At 34.5% G+C, this 12,768-nt stretch overlaps 1 pseudogene; it reads right to left on the bottom strand.

Moving 5' to 3' along the window:
- Nucleotides 1–12,768, bottom strand: part of LOC114892162 — a 142,457-nt pseudogene that overhangs the window by 111,330 nt on the left and 18,359 nt on the right.

Here is a 12,768-nt window from a genome sequence, read left to right as displayed (position 1 = left end):
AATAATGTGCATTTGATAAGAAATAAATCTTATTTTTAGATCCTTGTCTCTTACAGACTGGAAAAAAAAATCCGTGGAGGATTGGTAGGCAAGCACTACTGTACACTAGTTACTTCAACGGCTTTAGAATTCAAGAGAACCTGGGTAGAATAACTGTCATCTATTAGCTATTAACCTTAATCTAAGTCTCTTTCTTCATCTATATTATGTTCATAATATCTATCTGGTAAATTTTTAGCTAAAGGTTAAAATGTGTATGTAAAGCTACTTATATCATTGCCTGGCACATAGTAAACACTGGAGGGGGCTTTTAAGCAGAAAAAAATGCTCACAGAATATTTGCTTATTCTTAAATAAAAGCTTTTGATGAGAGGTCAGGGTAGGTGGGGAATTGAAATTAAAAACAAAATAAGATTTCTCCTAAAAGATTTAGCAACTAGAGCAACTGAAACATAATGGAAATAATCTCATATTCTAGGTGGAATATGCCATTTTCTTCTGAAATATGTTCACTGTGATCATTTTTTCCTTTATTGTTAAAGTTGCAATGATCATTTGAAATGGCAGATTCCGGAATGTGAACACAGTGAAATAAATGTTTACATGTCACTCTAAGCATGAAGGTAATTGGGTTGTATTTATGAAAGAATTAGGTGTGATTATTTTACTTCGGAATGTATTAACATACATTCAATAATAGATATGGTACCTATGTCTCCAAGTTTTTCCCCCTAAAACCTGTAATTCCATCACAGGCTTTTTGTTTTCTTTCTTTGAAACTGACTTCATATACTTTCAGTTAACTTTTCTTTCCTTGCATTGGTTCTACTTGCATTCAAATATTTTAGGTTCATCTCATGAATCCACTCTGAGGTATCTTCTTAAAAGCATTGATAAAAGTGCCTACTCTTGACTTTTCCATTTGATTAATAGAAAATAATTATCTCACTCTCTCTCGTGCAGTTTGGTTAATTAACTGATATAGGCAGCACAAATAATTTCTACAGTAGTGTACTTATTGTTTTAAGAATTATGTGAAAATTAGTCTCTTACTACATGATTAGATTTTCAGATCTGGTAATGAACAAAAATAGTCTTTCTGTGCCATCTTTTAATGTGTTTTTAATCACCAGCTAAACAACAAAGAAATGTCTTTTAAAATAATTAAGACTACATATCGAGTCTCCATAGGATGTCAACAATAAAGGGGTTAATGAAGCATCCAATCATCATGGAAATAATCGAAAAATGTCTTGCCTTAAACAACCCAAAGCAATTTCTGCAATCTAAATGCATCTGTGCTGGAATAATTTCCATAGCATCAGAACATTTTTCATCCTGCAGAGATTCAAAGATGAAAAAGAGGAAAGCTTACAAATGATGGCAACCGTCTATGTAAGTGGAGCCAAATATTTAAATGAAAAATCTGTCAAAAAAGCCAAGCTATTACAGTTTCACAAACCAAGCTAAACATCATGGCATGACCTCAGTCGTGGCACCATTTAGAACTATGAAAGAATATTACAATGAGAGATTTCCATTTACACATTGTACATAGCTTCTCAGCATATTAATAAAATTGCCGCTACGTGTTAAAGCAATAGATGCTTTTTTTTCACTCTTTGTAATCCAGGATCAGTTCAAGGGTCAAATCAAATACCAATTCATTGCATCTTTGTGAACATCTCACTCATAGACATGATTGGAAATAACATATACCCTAAATCAAATGAAATGAATGTGTATTTAAATCGTCTGAAGACAGAAATGGCAAGAATAAAAATAATGATACTACATAGAATTTTCTGTGTAATTACTTTAACAACTCAGTATGTTCTATTCATCTACAAGCTATAGTACAAAAGTACAGTATTTGGAAGCTGAGTTCAAGTACTTACTAGCTTATTATTGAGCATATTGTTTAGCCAACTGTCAATAGGAATTAGGCTCAGAGAGATCAGGAATTACAACAAACTTATTTGCTTTTATATCCCTAATTTATTTACTAGCAAATTATATTAGCAGAATAGTGCTCAATGTGCATTTGCTAAAATAATGAATGTATATAGAATCTCTCTGATCTTTGGTTTTCTTCAGTTCTGTTAAATGGGAGCGATAATGCATATGCTGCTGTATGAATTAATGGAAGTGTACATACTGCAAATAAAAATATAATAGGCACGTAATAGATGTTCATTAAATAGTATTATTGTAAAAACGGCTTACAAAAATATATTACACAGTTTCTTAAGAAAAGAGGATTTGTTTTTGGCCATTAAGTGGTATACTTGCCATGAATGTTATCTTGAATTATAAATTTATATGTGTCTATTGATCACATTTAGATGAAGAAATAAGGTCATATAGCAATCTAAATATAGAACTTTTTTGGCTTCTTTGGTTGTATAGACTGGAGACACTTCAGACTCCTTATGTAATAATTTCTAAAAAGGCTTTTTTATGCTCTCCATGTTATAAAAATTGTACTTTAGTTCTAGTCTCATTTGTTTTCTTGCTATTTGAATGAGGTTTGGTATAATCTCCACTTATTATCAGGAGAGAACTAGAGAACAATTAAACATGGAGACAGAGGCTGTTTCTATTTAATGTGACTAAAATCAACATGGGAAACCAATTCACAGATCCAAATGATTGTTTTTCCCTTATAAGTGAGTTGTTTTGGCTGAGAATATAAATGTTCTACTCCATAGACTTGGTGCCAGTCAGCTTGGATTTATACTGAGAATGGAATCCAGATTTCTCACAAAGGCTGCTTCCATAGAGCCAAGAATGAAATGAAGGGGGGCCGTTTCCTTGTAAATAGTTAGAGAAACAGAATAATTGTTATAAAATTGTTGGTAACAACGTAGGAAATGTGCAGCATACACAGCTTAGATACATGATTCCATTTCAAAATTAGTCCAAATTATATACTTTCTACCTGATAATATTCTTAGCTTTGATAATGCTCAGAACTCATGGGGATCACTGGCATTTTGTAGAATGTAGTAAATTGATTCATTTTAAAGAAGCAGTGGAAACCAAGAAATTATTACATGAATATACTCCTTCTGCAAACCCACAACAACACATCTGGGTTCAGATTTGCATTGGGGGGAATATATTTTATGTTCCTGGCTTTCAGATGAACATTTTCCCATATTTTTAATGTTTCTGAAAACAAGAAACAGAGTTGACAATCACCTCTGGGGGTTGGATTTTCTATCACTACTTACATTCATATTCTCAGAGTTGGTATTCAAGTTGCTCACAGAGTAAATTCTCATCAACAATGTCTGATAAGTTTAATTATTAAGTGTTCAGGTCATTCTTATCATATACTTTAATAGGTGAATTATAATTTTATTAAATTATTTTTAAAGCACACTATGAATGCAAAATGGAATTATTAATAATAAAACAAGTTATGAAATAAAAGCTTAAAATACAGCTTCAACAATTCATATTTTACAAGGCTTAGGAAGAATTAAAGTAATTGTTCTGAATAGAATTTAGGATTAAAATATTACTTCTTTACACTCAATTATCTTTATGTAAAACACTCTACTCATTTCCTAATATATATTGAAAAATACACTGCATTATATTTTCATATTTCCAACATATTTAGATATATCTGATCTCTTTTAGTTTTTTCAGGGCTTATACCTTAGTTAAACCAACCCCAAATTAATTCAATTGATGTATCTGTAGTTTGCTAAGTTATAAGGTCTGAAAATAATTCACTGCATAGATAGCTGTAGGTGTTAAATATTAACTGACATGATGTGACAGGCATTTCATCAAAGATTTTTTTAATACTTTTACTTTTAATGAGTTACTGAAGAATCGTAACATATAATTATAATGTTTACAAGCTTTAAGCAGTAATTAGAACATATATAAGATTTAATGGTGGATATTATATTGAATTGGGAATACGCTATGATTATCAGAGATTTTTGAACATTCAAATTTATAAAATCTATTAGTTGTGCATGTTCTCTAGCATATATATGTGTGTGTGTGTTTATATATATATATATATTTCTGATTGGCAAACAATAAAAAAGGTTTAAGAGAGAAACATTTGCTAAATGTTTCCATTAAATAATTAGCAAATAGAAAGTAAATATTTCTTTAATTTTTAAGTAATGGAATGATTGTTTCATTATAGCCATTTTAAAATCTTTGTAAAACAAGTGTATACCCTCTAGCCCAAGACTCAATAATGAAAATTTTGAATTATTGACTAGATTGCTGCAAACTGGAACAGATCTTTTGGTGTGAAAAAGTAAATTATCATTGGGGAAACTTTTGAAATCTAAAATTGTCATAAAATATCTTAATACCAGAGAAGGTAAAATATTCTATATGGGAGATAGTAGAGCACAAAGGCTAGAAACATGGGCTCTGATGATCAACCGCCTTTGGACTTTGTACAGTTTATTCATCTACCTTCCAGTTTCCTTATCTGTAAAACCATGGTAATAATAGAATCTAGCTCACAGGACACTTCTGAAAACTGTACATTAGAAAAGTGCCAGATACACTGTAAATGACTAATAAATGCCAGCCATTGTTATTATCTTGATAATGTATCCTTCACATCTAAATTCTAACATTCCTAGTACTAACATTACTTTGTTCAGTGATGATGACAATGATGAGTGGAAACAGCAGCACATGCTCCAGCCTTCTAGGTTGTTATAAGAATCAATAGATAAAACTCTCTTTGAATTTAACATCCTATTGTATAAATATTAACTGGGCAATTTAAATTTAATTCACATTTCAATTTTTTTCTGTTTATTATCTGGTTGTCTAACACCTCCTCCCCACCACACACACACACACACACACACACACACACACACACACAAGACCAAAAGACAAATAGCAAAAAGGAACAAAGATCTACAGAAGACGTGCATCCTGATATAAATAAACAAGAGTTATGTCTATTTCTCTAGAATATTTGCTATTACAGTATCTGAAATGTAAGTTCAGAAACTGGTGGATTATAAACCACTGTGATCATCACTCTTTTCAAATACCTATTGATTTTAGTTCTTGACTTTTAATTTTTCCATTACTTAAAGAGTTTTATATCTGACAAAATTAAAGTTTGACATGTTAGCATTAGAACATAACTTACAATCATCTTTTATATGTTTAAAGTAACTACTTATTTGAACACAATAATAAAGTAATGGAGGAATAGCCATATAAGAATCCTTTTGAGAAAAAGTAAATAAAGGCTGGGGGCAACTAGTCACCATATTTTCTACATGTCTAACAGTGAGCCACTTCTTGTAACAATAGAACTCATGAGTATTCAAGAGACTTCAAAATGTTGAGCCAAAAGCATGTGTTGTAGAATGGTCCTTTCATGCCTTTGATGTACAAAGCAAATCAGCCTGAAATCATCAGAGAATTGCCATGACAGGGGTTGGACAAATCTCAGTATGATCAAAGCATTCCAAGCCAATGACATTTGAAAGGAATTAAAGCTTTCTCCACTGAGATTTAGCCATCTTCTAAACAGAATAAACGTAAGAATGCTAAGATGGATGGGTATGTTAAGTATAGCTAGCACTCCTCCAAACCATCAGGATGGTGCTTCATTTATTAAAGCAGTGTGCACCATGCCTATCTGCATACTATGGAACTGTTTGAGGAAAAGCTTTCATTGCTCTTTTTTCGTCTTCATAATATAGTCCAAAATGAGAAATTACTCACTGAAAATATTATTTAATTTATTTGTCATATTGTAGATAAGGGATCATTAGGCAATTTTAAAAAGAGTTATTGAGAATTGATCTTTTATTTCTACTGATGCAAAAAGTCTGTTAACAAACTAATGCAACTGTAATAAGAACAGCTATAATGAAATTTAATGCCTTAACATGTTTTAATGATTCATATGACAGTTATTACTTATCTGGGAGGGTAACTGAAGTGCTAATATATATTGTTATCCCTGACACGAACAAAGGTTAAAAGGACGGATCATAAATTCAAAGCTTGCTTTTGCTTTGCAAAGCACATCTTCAAGTATTGTATTCTCTAATATTCTGAAACACCATTCATTGAGAGAAACTAATTGAAATATTCTTTGCATAGAACCATGTTGTTTTAGAAATGTTAAACAAGGGGTATTATATAAAATGGCTCTGAGAACTACTTGATTTTACACATTCAAGAATAATTATGTAAGGTAATAAGCTTGTTCTAATTTAGTTTTGTAGATGGTTGTCCACTGAAGGCAAGTAGATTTTGTATAAAGCCCATATAGGAGAATTCCATTTTGATATATTTAGGTAGCTCTGTGCCTATTGGAATAGAGCTAAACAGTTACATGTATTTATACCATTCACCATGCTTATAGCATTTGTTAAACATATTGCTGAGGATTTACTGTGAAAAACATTATGGGCATTCTAAAATAAACAATGTGTAATCCACACCTCAAGAAGCTTGTATTAGGGTGGGGAAGATAGGCATATAATCAGTCCTATGGTATGGCATGGCAGAAGACCCTAGAGAATTATGTGGCTTGAGTATATTCTTTTTTTAGAAGTATGAGGCATAACAGGAGAAAAATAGTGATCGGTACCAAAAATATGTGAGGCCTCCCATGTTCCGGGTACTTTTATTCTAAAACACCACAACAGATGAAAATACATGGACACCACATACAGACACGCACACACACACACAAACACACACACACACACACACAAGGCTGACGTTTTTAAAGCGTGGTAAAGGCTTTGAAAACCATAGCACGTTGTGTAGAATGTGGGATGGCATCATGTTACTATCCCAGAACCAAGAGTCTGCCTTTTTTGATCTAAATCTTGTCTTTGCCACTTTCTGTGGAAGCTTGGAAAATAAAAGACAACAGTACTTAACTCATGGACTTATTGTGAGGATCTAATGAGATAATGTATACACAACTTGATATTGTCTCCAGTGAACATTTGCCATTATCCTTAATATTCTTAATATTGCTACTATTATATTTTCAGGTTAATAAGATTTCCTGTTACCTTTCTTTATTCATTTTATATTTGGGCTTTGATAGACAATATTTTCTAAAGAAATATTAGTCTATTATGTGTGATGGGTCAAGTAAAGTGACAGTGGAGCTTGAGCCGGTGACCAGATTTCTAGATAGAAATCCCTTCCTCTAAGTTTCAGTGTCCTCATGAGTAAAGTAGAGGTAATCATATTGTGAGTATTAGCATCTCCACACTACTTACTCTTTTAATGATAACCAATCATTTGGATGTTATTTCTTTTATTTTTTATATTTTTGCGGTATGCGGGCCTCTCACTGTTGTGGCCTCTTCCGTTGCGGAGCACAGGCTCCGGACGCGCAGGCTCAGCGGCCATGGCTCACGGGCCCAGCCGCTTCGCGGCATGTGGGATCTTCCCGGACCGGAGCACGAACCCGTGCCCCCTGCATCAGCAGGCAGACTCTCAACCACTGCGCCACCAAGGAAGCCCTGCAAGCAACTCTTAAACGTTCTGATATTCAAATGTGAATATAAAATATACTTACCTCTTAGAATTTCATGAAGCAATGTGTGCAAAGAGGAAGCATCCTGCTTCACACATTCCTGTAATTTCAATAAATGTTAGCTTTGCTAACTATAATAGATATTTCAGATTGGGGGAATGATTTATAAATATTTAGAACTGAACTGAAGTTCTTAATTTGCATTTAACCATTTAGGCTGATATTTGAAGTATCTAACAAAAAGTCTAGCTCTTCCCCCTCCTCTTGGTCTCAGACAATCCTCTTTTATAGAATTTCTTTTTTCTAGAGATTTACTACAACTGAAATGCTATTTTTCATTAATTTCCCAGAAACTAACTAAAGTCAATGTATAGGAACTAACTTTAGTTAATTATTGACTGGCCACATTTCAAACGTGGTCCCAAATAGAAAGAATGTGCCTCTCATTCTTTGAAGTGTACATTTTCATACGTACAATACACTTACCAGAGAGAAGTTAAAACAGACCAAGAAATAGCAATGGCACTGTGCCTCCAGCATTTTAATATAAACATCCCATGAAAATGAGCACTGGTGAATTAACAATGGAGTAGAAAATTTCTGGGCACCTGCCCCAGCCCAATTACAACTTTTAAGAAATTTCTACTCCCCCCCCTCACCTCGACACATTTGGACTATGTGAGCTCATCTCCCTGACCAAAATCAATTGAGTAGATACCTCCCCTATAGTAGACTAATCAAGTTTTATTTAAATGTATTTTTTGAGTTGGGTCACTGGGGTTCAAGTCACTTTGTTGGTTTTAACAACAACAAAATTCCAGTTCTGAACAATTTTATGCAAGAAAAACAAAAATCAAAACAAAACAAAAGGGGCTTCCCTGGTGGCACAGTGGTTGAGAGTCTGCCTGCTGATGCAGGGGACGCGGGTTCGTGCCCCGGTCCGGGAAGATCCCACATGCCGCGGAGCCGCTGGGCCCGTGAGCCATGGCCGCTGAGCCTGCACGTCCGGAGCCTGTGCTCCGCAACGGGAGAGGCTACAACAGTGAGAGGCCCGCGTACAGAAAAAAAAAAAAAAAAAAAAAAAAAATTAGAGAAAGCCACTCTATGGGGCATGGGGGCAGGAACAGGCAGAGAGAGAGTGAACCAGAGATTTGGAGTATGCCAAGGTTACTAATGACTCTGGTTCCTGGTTCCAATGCTTCTCAGTCTAAACTACGCTTATATTTAGGTACAGTGAAATATTTCTGTATTTACAAAACAAATTAGTTTTATTAACATTAACCAACTAGGCTGTGTCAAATCCATCCTTTGTCATAATTGCCAACATATTTTTATATAATTCTAGTGCTTTTACAATATTATATTTTGCCACTGAGAGATAATGTACAACAAAAAGGAAAAGAATATGTAGGCTCGAGGGTTGCTCATAGAACCAACGTCTATGAAGCATGCCTTAAACAACTTTCTTAGACTTCACTTAAATGATAAAACTTTTGATAGGCTTCCTATTTCCAAGTCAGTTTTTAACTATGAGATCTTTAAAGCAATGTATATGGAGACATATAGCATATGACTAGAATTAATTAGGTAAGTTTCAGAATGAAACAGCTGCATGAGTCATAAAATATGTGTTAAATATTGGGAGAGTTCATAAATTTTACTTTCTAACAAACAAACCATTTTATGGAATTATGTATAACTCTGTACAATTAAGAAATCTGCAGTGGAGTTGGTCTTCAAAAAACCAGACCATAGTTGCTTTTTGACCTACATTTTAAAAATACAACAGCAACTTTTTTCATGACTTTTAATTTTATTTTTCAAGAAGTAACTTGAATCAAAACATTTCCTGAAGTGTGAAATCACCTTTGCTTTTATTTGTTGTTGTTAACCAATTATACTTATATAACAAGGACTCCTCTGTCTATCCCAAGTCATGTTGGGTATTGGCCCAGCGGTTCACATGTTCGTGCTGTGAATTTATATTTTGTCCTTTTTTAAAATCAGATTACTCTATAATATAAACATAATTCTGTTTTATTATTAGCCATGGGGAAAAAATCAATAAATCCAGTGCAATCTGCACAAAATTAGAGTCTATCAACATGTAGACACTATCTAATTTCATGGCTGGAATTGCTCTAACATTATCTCATTTGGCAATGTCCTCTCATGGATGAATCTATTTCATAAATTAAGGCAATTTGAAGTCAGGCTTGAGTAAGACTACTTTGACCTCGTGATATTGGGCCTTAGATTTCTCTAATTTGAATGGGATGCATTTAAGAAAACAGTCATATTTTTCTAACTGTTTTAGTGTCTTTAATTTTATATTATGTAAATTACATATGGCTGCAGCTATTAGAGGAGACAATTTAAAAGCTGAATGGCCCACTTACTTGAATCCTTAGCACTTAAAACATTTCTGCAAATAATAATACTGCCTTGCACATCCAAAAAGAATTTTGCTTTCCAACTATTTTCACACCTATCATTTGTTTATACTTTGTATATTCTTGAAAGAGAGATGGGTCACAAGGGTACTACCTCTATCTCATTATAGAGAAGACTGATCTCCAGTGAGATTAAATGATATTTGAAGGTCCCACATCTAGAGCCCTATCTTTCAGTTCTCCAAATGAAAACCTCACCAGCTCCACAGAATCAATGTAAATTTAATATGGCATCCTTAGCCTGGCAAGTAGCGTTTGGTAGAACTGTGGAGTTTTTCTCCAAATATTTCATGGACCCATCCACTCCTCTCCATCTCTATTGTCACCTTGATTGATGTTCTCCATACTTCAACAGGCGCAAAGTTGGTCTTCCTTCTTCCATTCATGAGTTTTAAAAAATGAGCTTTTTATATGTAAATCACATGCCAAAATCCTCCTCAATAAAAGCTAAGTGACTTTCTCATGGCCACACAACTAGTCAAATGCCTAGCCTGGAAAAAACCCGTCTCTTCTGACTATTAGATTCCTGAATGAAAATATAAACTTCTGAAAGGTATATACTATGATGCATCACTGCAGAAACTAGCAAAGTATCTTAAGTATAATAGGTTCATCAGTAAATACTTTGATTAAATACCACCATAAGACCTTGATTAAATCAAGGTCAAGACTGAGACTAGCATCTTATTAAATCATCAATGCCTTGCCCTAGTGATATTGCGGTTATTATGAGATCAGCAAATATTAAAATATCTACAGGCTACATTTTGAGGTGCTTTCCCAGGTGCAGTTTTAAACTTGCAATCACAGGGGCAGCTTCTTAATGCACTTTCTATTTATATAATTTCCTAGTATATTTAGGCAAACCTCTTTGAATAGAGACATTGTGAATATATAGAAGTGAAAGCAGACTTTTAGCTTTAACATTACTTCATTGATGTTCTAAGGCCGAAAAACCCCTTCAGCAATAAGGGTCCTCAGCTAGATAAGCCACTGTGTCACAGAAGGCCCCCAAACTGATCTTCCTCCATACCAGCCAGCTTCTGCCAGGCAATTCAAGAAGACAGTGCTTAAAAGGACTTGCAAGTTTGACAAAAAAAGTTGGAGAAATTGATTGGTATTTAGAGTTTAGTGGTCTCCTCTGGGTATTCCTGGATTTCTGTGACTGATTTTGATGAAGTGCTTTTATTTGTCTCCCTACCCAGAGACTGCAGATGAATTTGCAATAGAGCAGCATGCCTCCTGTTTAGCTTTGTCAGGCACCACTTAGACATGTTATAATTTATTTTCCAGGAAAAATATTTCTCATGAGGGCTTCTGGCTAACACAGTTATAAAAGCAGCTGGCTACCGTTCAGCCTGTTGTCTGCTGGCAGCTGGGCTTCCCTATACAGGCTGAAAAGAAACATAACTGGAGGGGAAAGTTGTGGAATATGGGGGCCGGGACCAAACACCCTACTTATGTAGGCCTGAGTCTCCTCTTCCTGACTGCTCTGGGTGTTTAACAACTTTGTAAGCATCCTATTGAGTCTGGCAGGGAGTGCTGTTATTTCTTGTGTGTGTGTGTGTGTGTGTGTGTGTGTGTGTGTGTGTGTGTATGTGTGTGTGTAGTGGAGTCGTATCTTAAACAGGCTTTGGCTTGTTTTTGTCATTATGCAGGCTAGATACTGCCCTTGAAAATACATTAACTCACCCAGCTAAATTTTTTCTAACATAGAACTTTCCAGATAGAGCTTCAGATAATTACTTTTAGAGCAACATATTTTAAAAAGCTTCAACACTGAATTCACACACTTTGTGAGGAAATGTTCATATTATTAGAGGTACGGAGGAACTGAGATGAACTGATATTAATGTTCCTTGATATACCCTCACTCTGAGGCACGTGCTGCCTCAGTGAAATAGTCAGCAAAATTCCTAAAGGATTTAACTTATTTTTTTTCTTTTTGACTAGTGCAGAAACCATGTATCATCAAGTCTCAGACATTGTCAATTATAATACAGTGTTTCTTATGTACCACTGAGAAGTTAAAACTTCTGCCACATAAATAATATCATGTTTTTTATCACGTTGAATTTGTCACTTTTAATTGAAAGAACTCTTTTAGATTAATCCGCACTTAGATTTTTATCATAGCACTCTTATACACAAAAAGGAAAATTTAATGTAAACAATCGTTTTAAGAAATTCTTAAAATTTCTTCACCCCGTATCCAATTATTCTGCATCATTCTTCAACTCTGAGCCATCAGTGGCTGAATTTTCTTACAGGGTATCATCCTGTGCCACCAAATTCACTGGTGATGAAATATTTTCTTAAAAGCGCCCCCCACTCCCCACCAGTATTGCCTCCAGGAATTTTTTCCAAATCTGCTGACACCTATTATGTAAAATTTGATGCTTCTGTTTTCTTACATGTACCTGAAGGTGTCAACAGAAAATTCTCAGATAACAACTAGGTCTTACATTATTTCTTCATTTTATCTTCAAATGGCTTATTCACTGAAACGTCAACAGTTGTCCAGTCATGCCTCCAGGAAAAACAAGCAAAGTCCATGAACGCACAGGCAATAAAAATTATATCCCAATTTTAAGATATCATTGATCATGATGGGGGTTAAGGGTAGGCTGCCCCAAAATATGCCAAAGTGGCATATTGATTATTTTGAATTAAAGTTACTTAGGGAACAGCCAGTGCAAGAAGGACACTCTGACCCTCCACTCTGTCACCCTGAAAGCAGGAAATAAATCTCCCAGGTACCATCCCTGTACTAGGAGGTAGAGAGAC

The sequence above is a fragment of the Monodon monoceros genome, unplaced genomic scaffold, assembly GCF_005190385.1.
Source record: "Monodon monoceros isolate NGI ecotype Baffin Bay Population unplaced genomic scaffold, NGI_Narwhal_1 Super_Scaffold_12, whole genome shotgun sequence".
NCBI classification, from domain to species: domain Eukaryota; kingdom Metazoa; phylum Chordata; class Mammalia; order Artiodactyla; family Monodontidae; genus Monodon; species Monodon monoceros.
The sequence above is the reverse complement of the archived record's forward strand: the minus strand, read 5'-3'. Positions and strand labels throughout refer to the sequence as shown.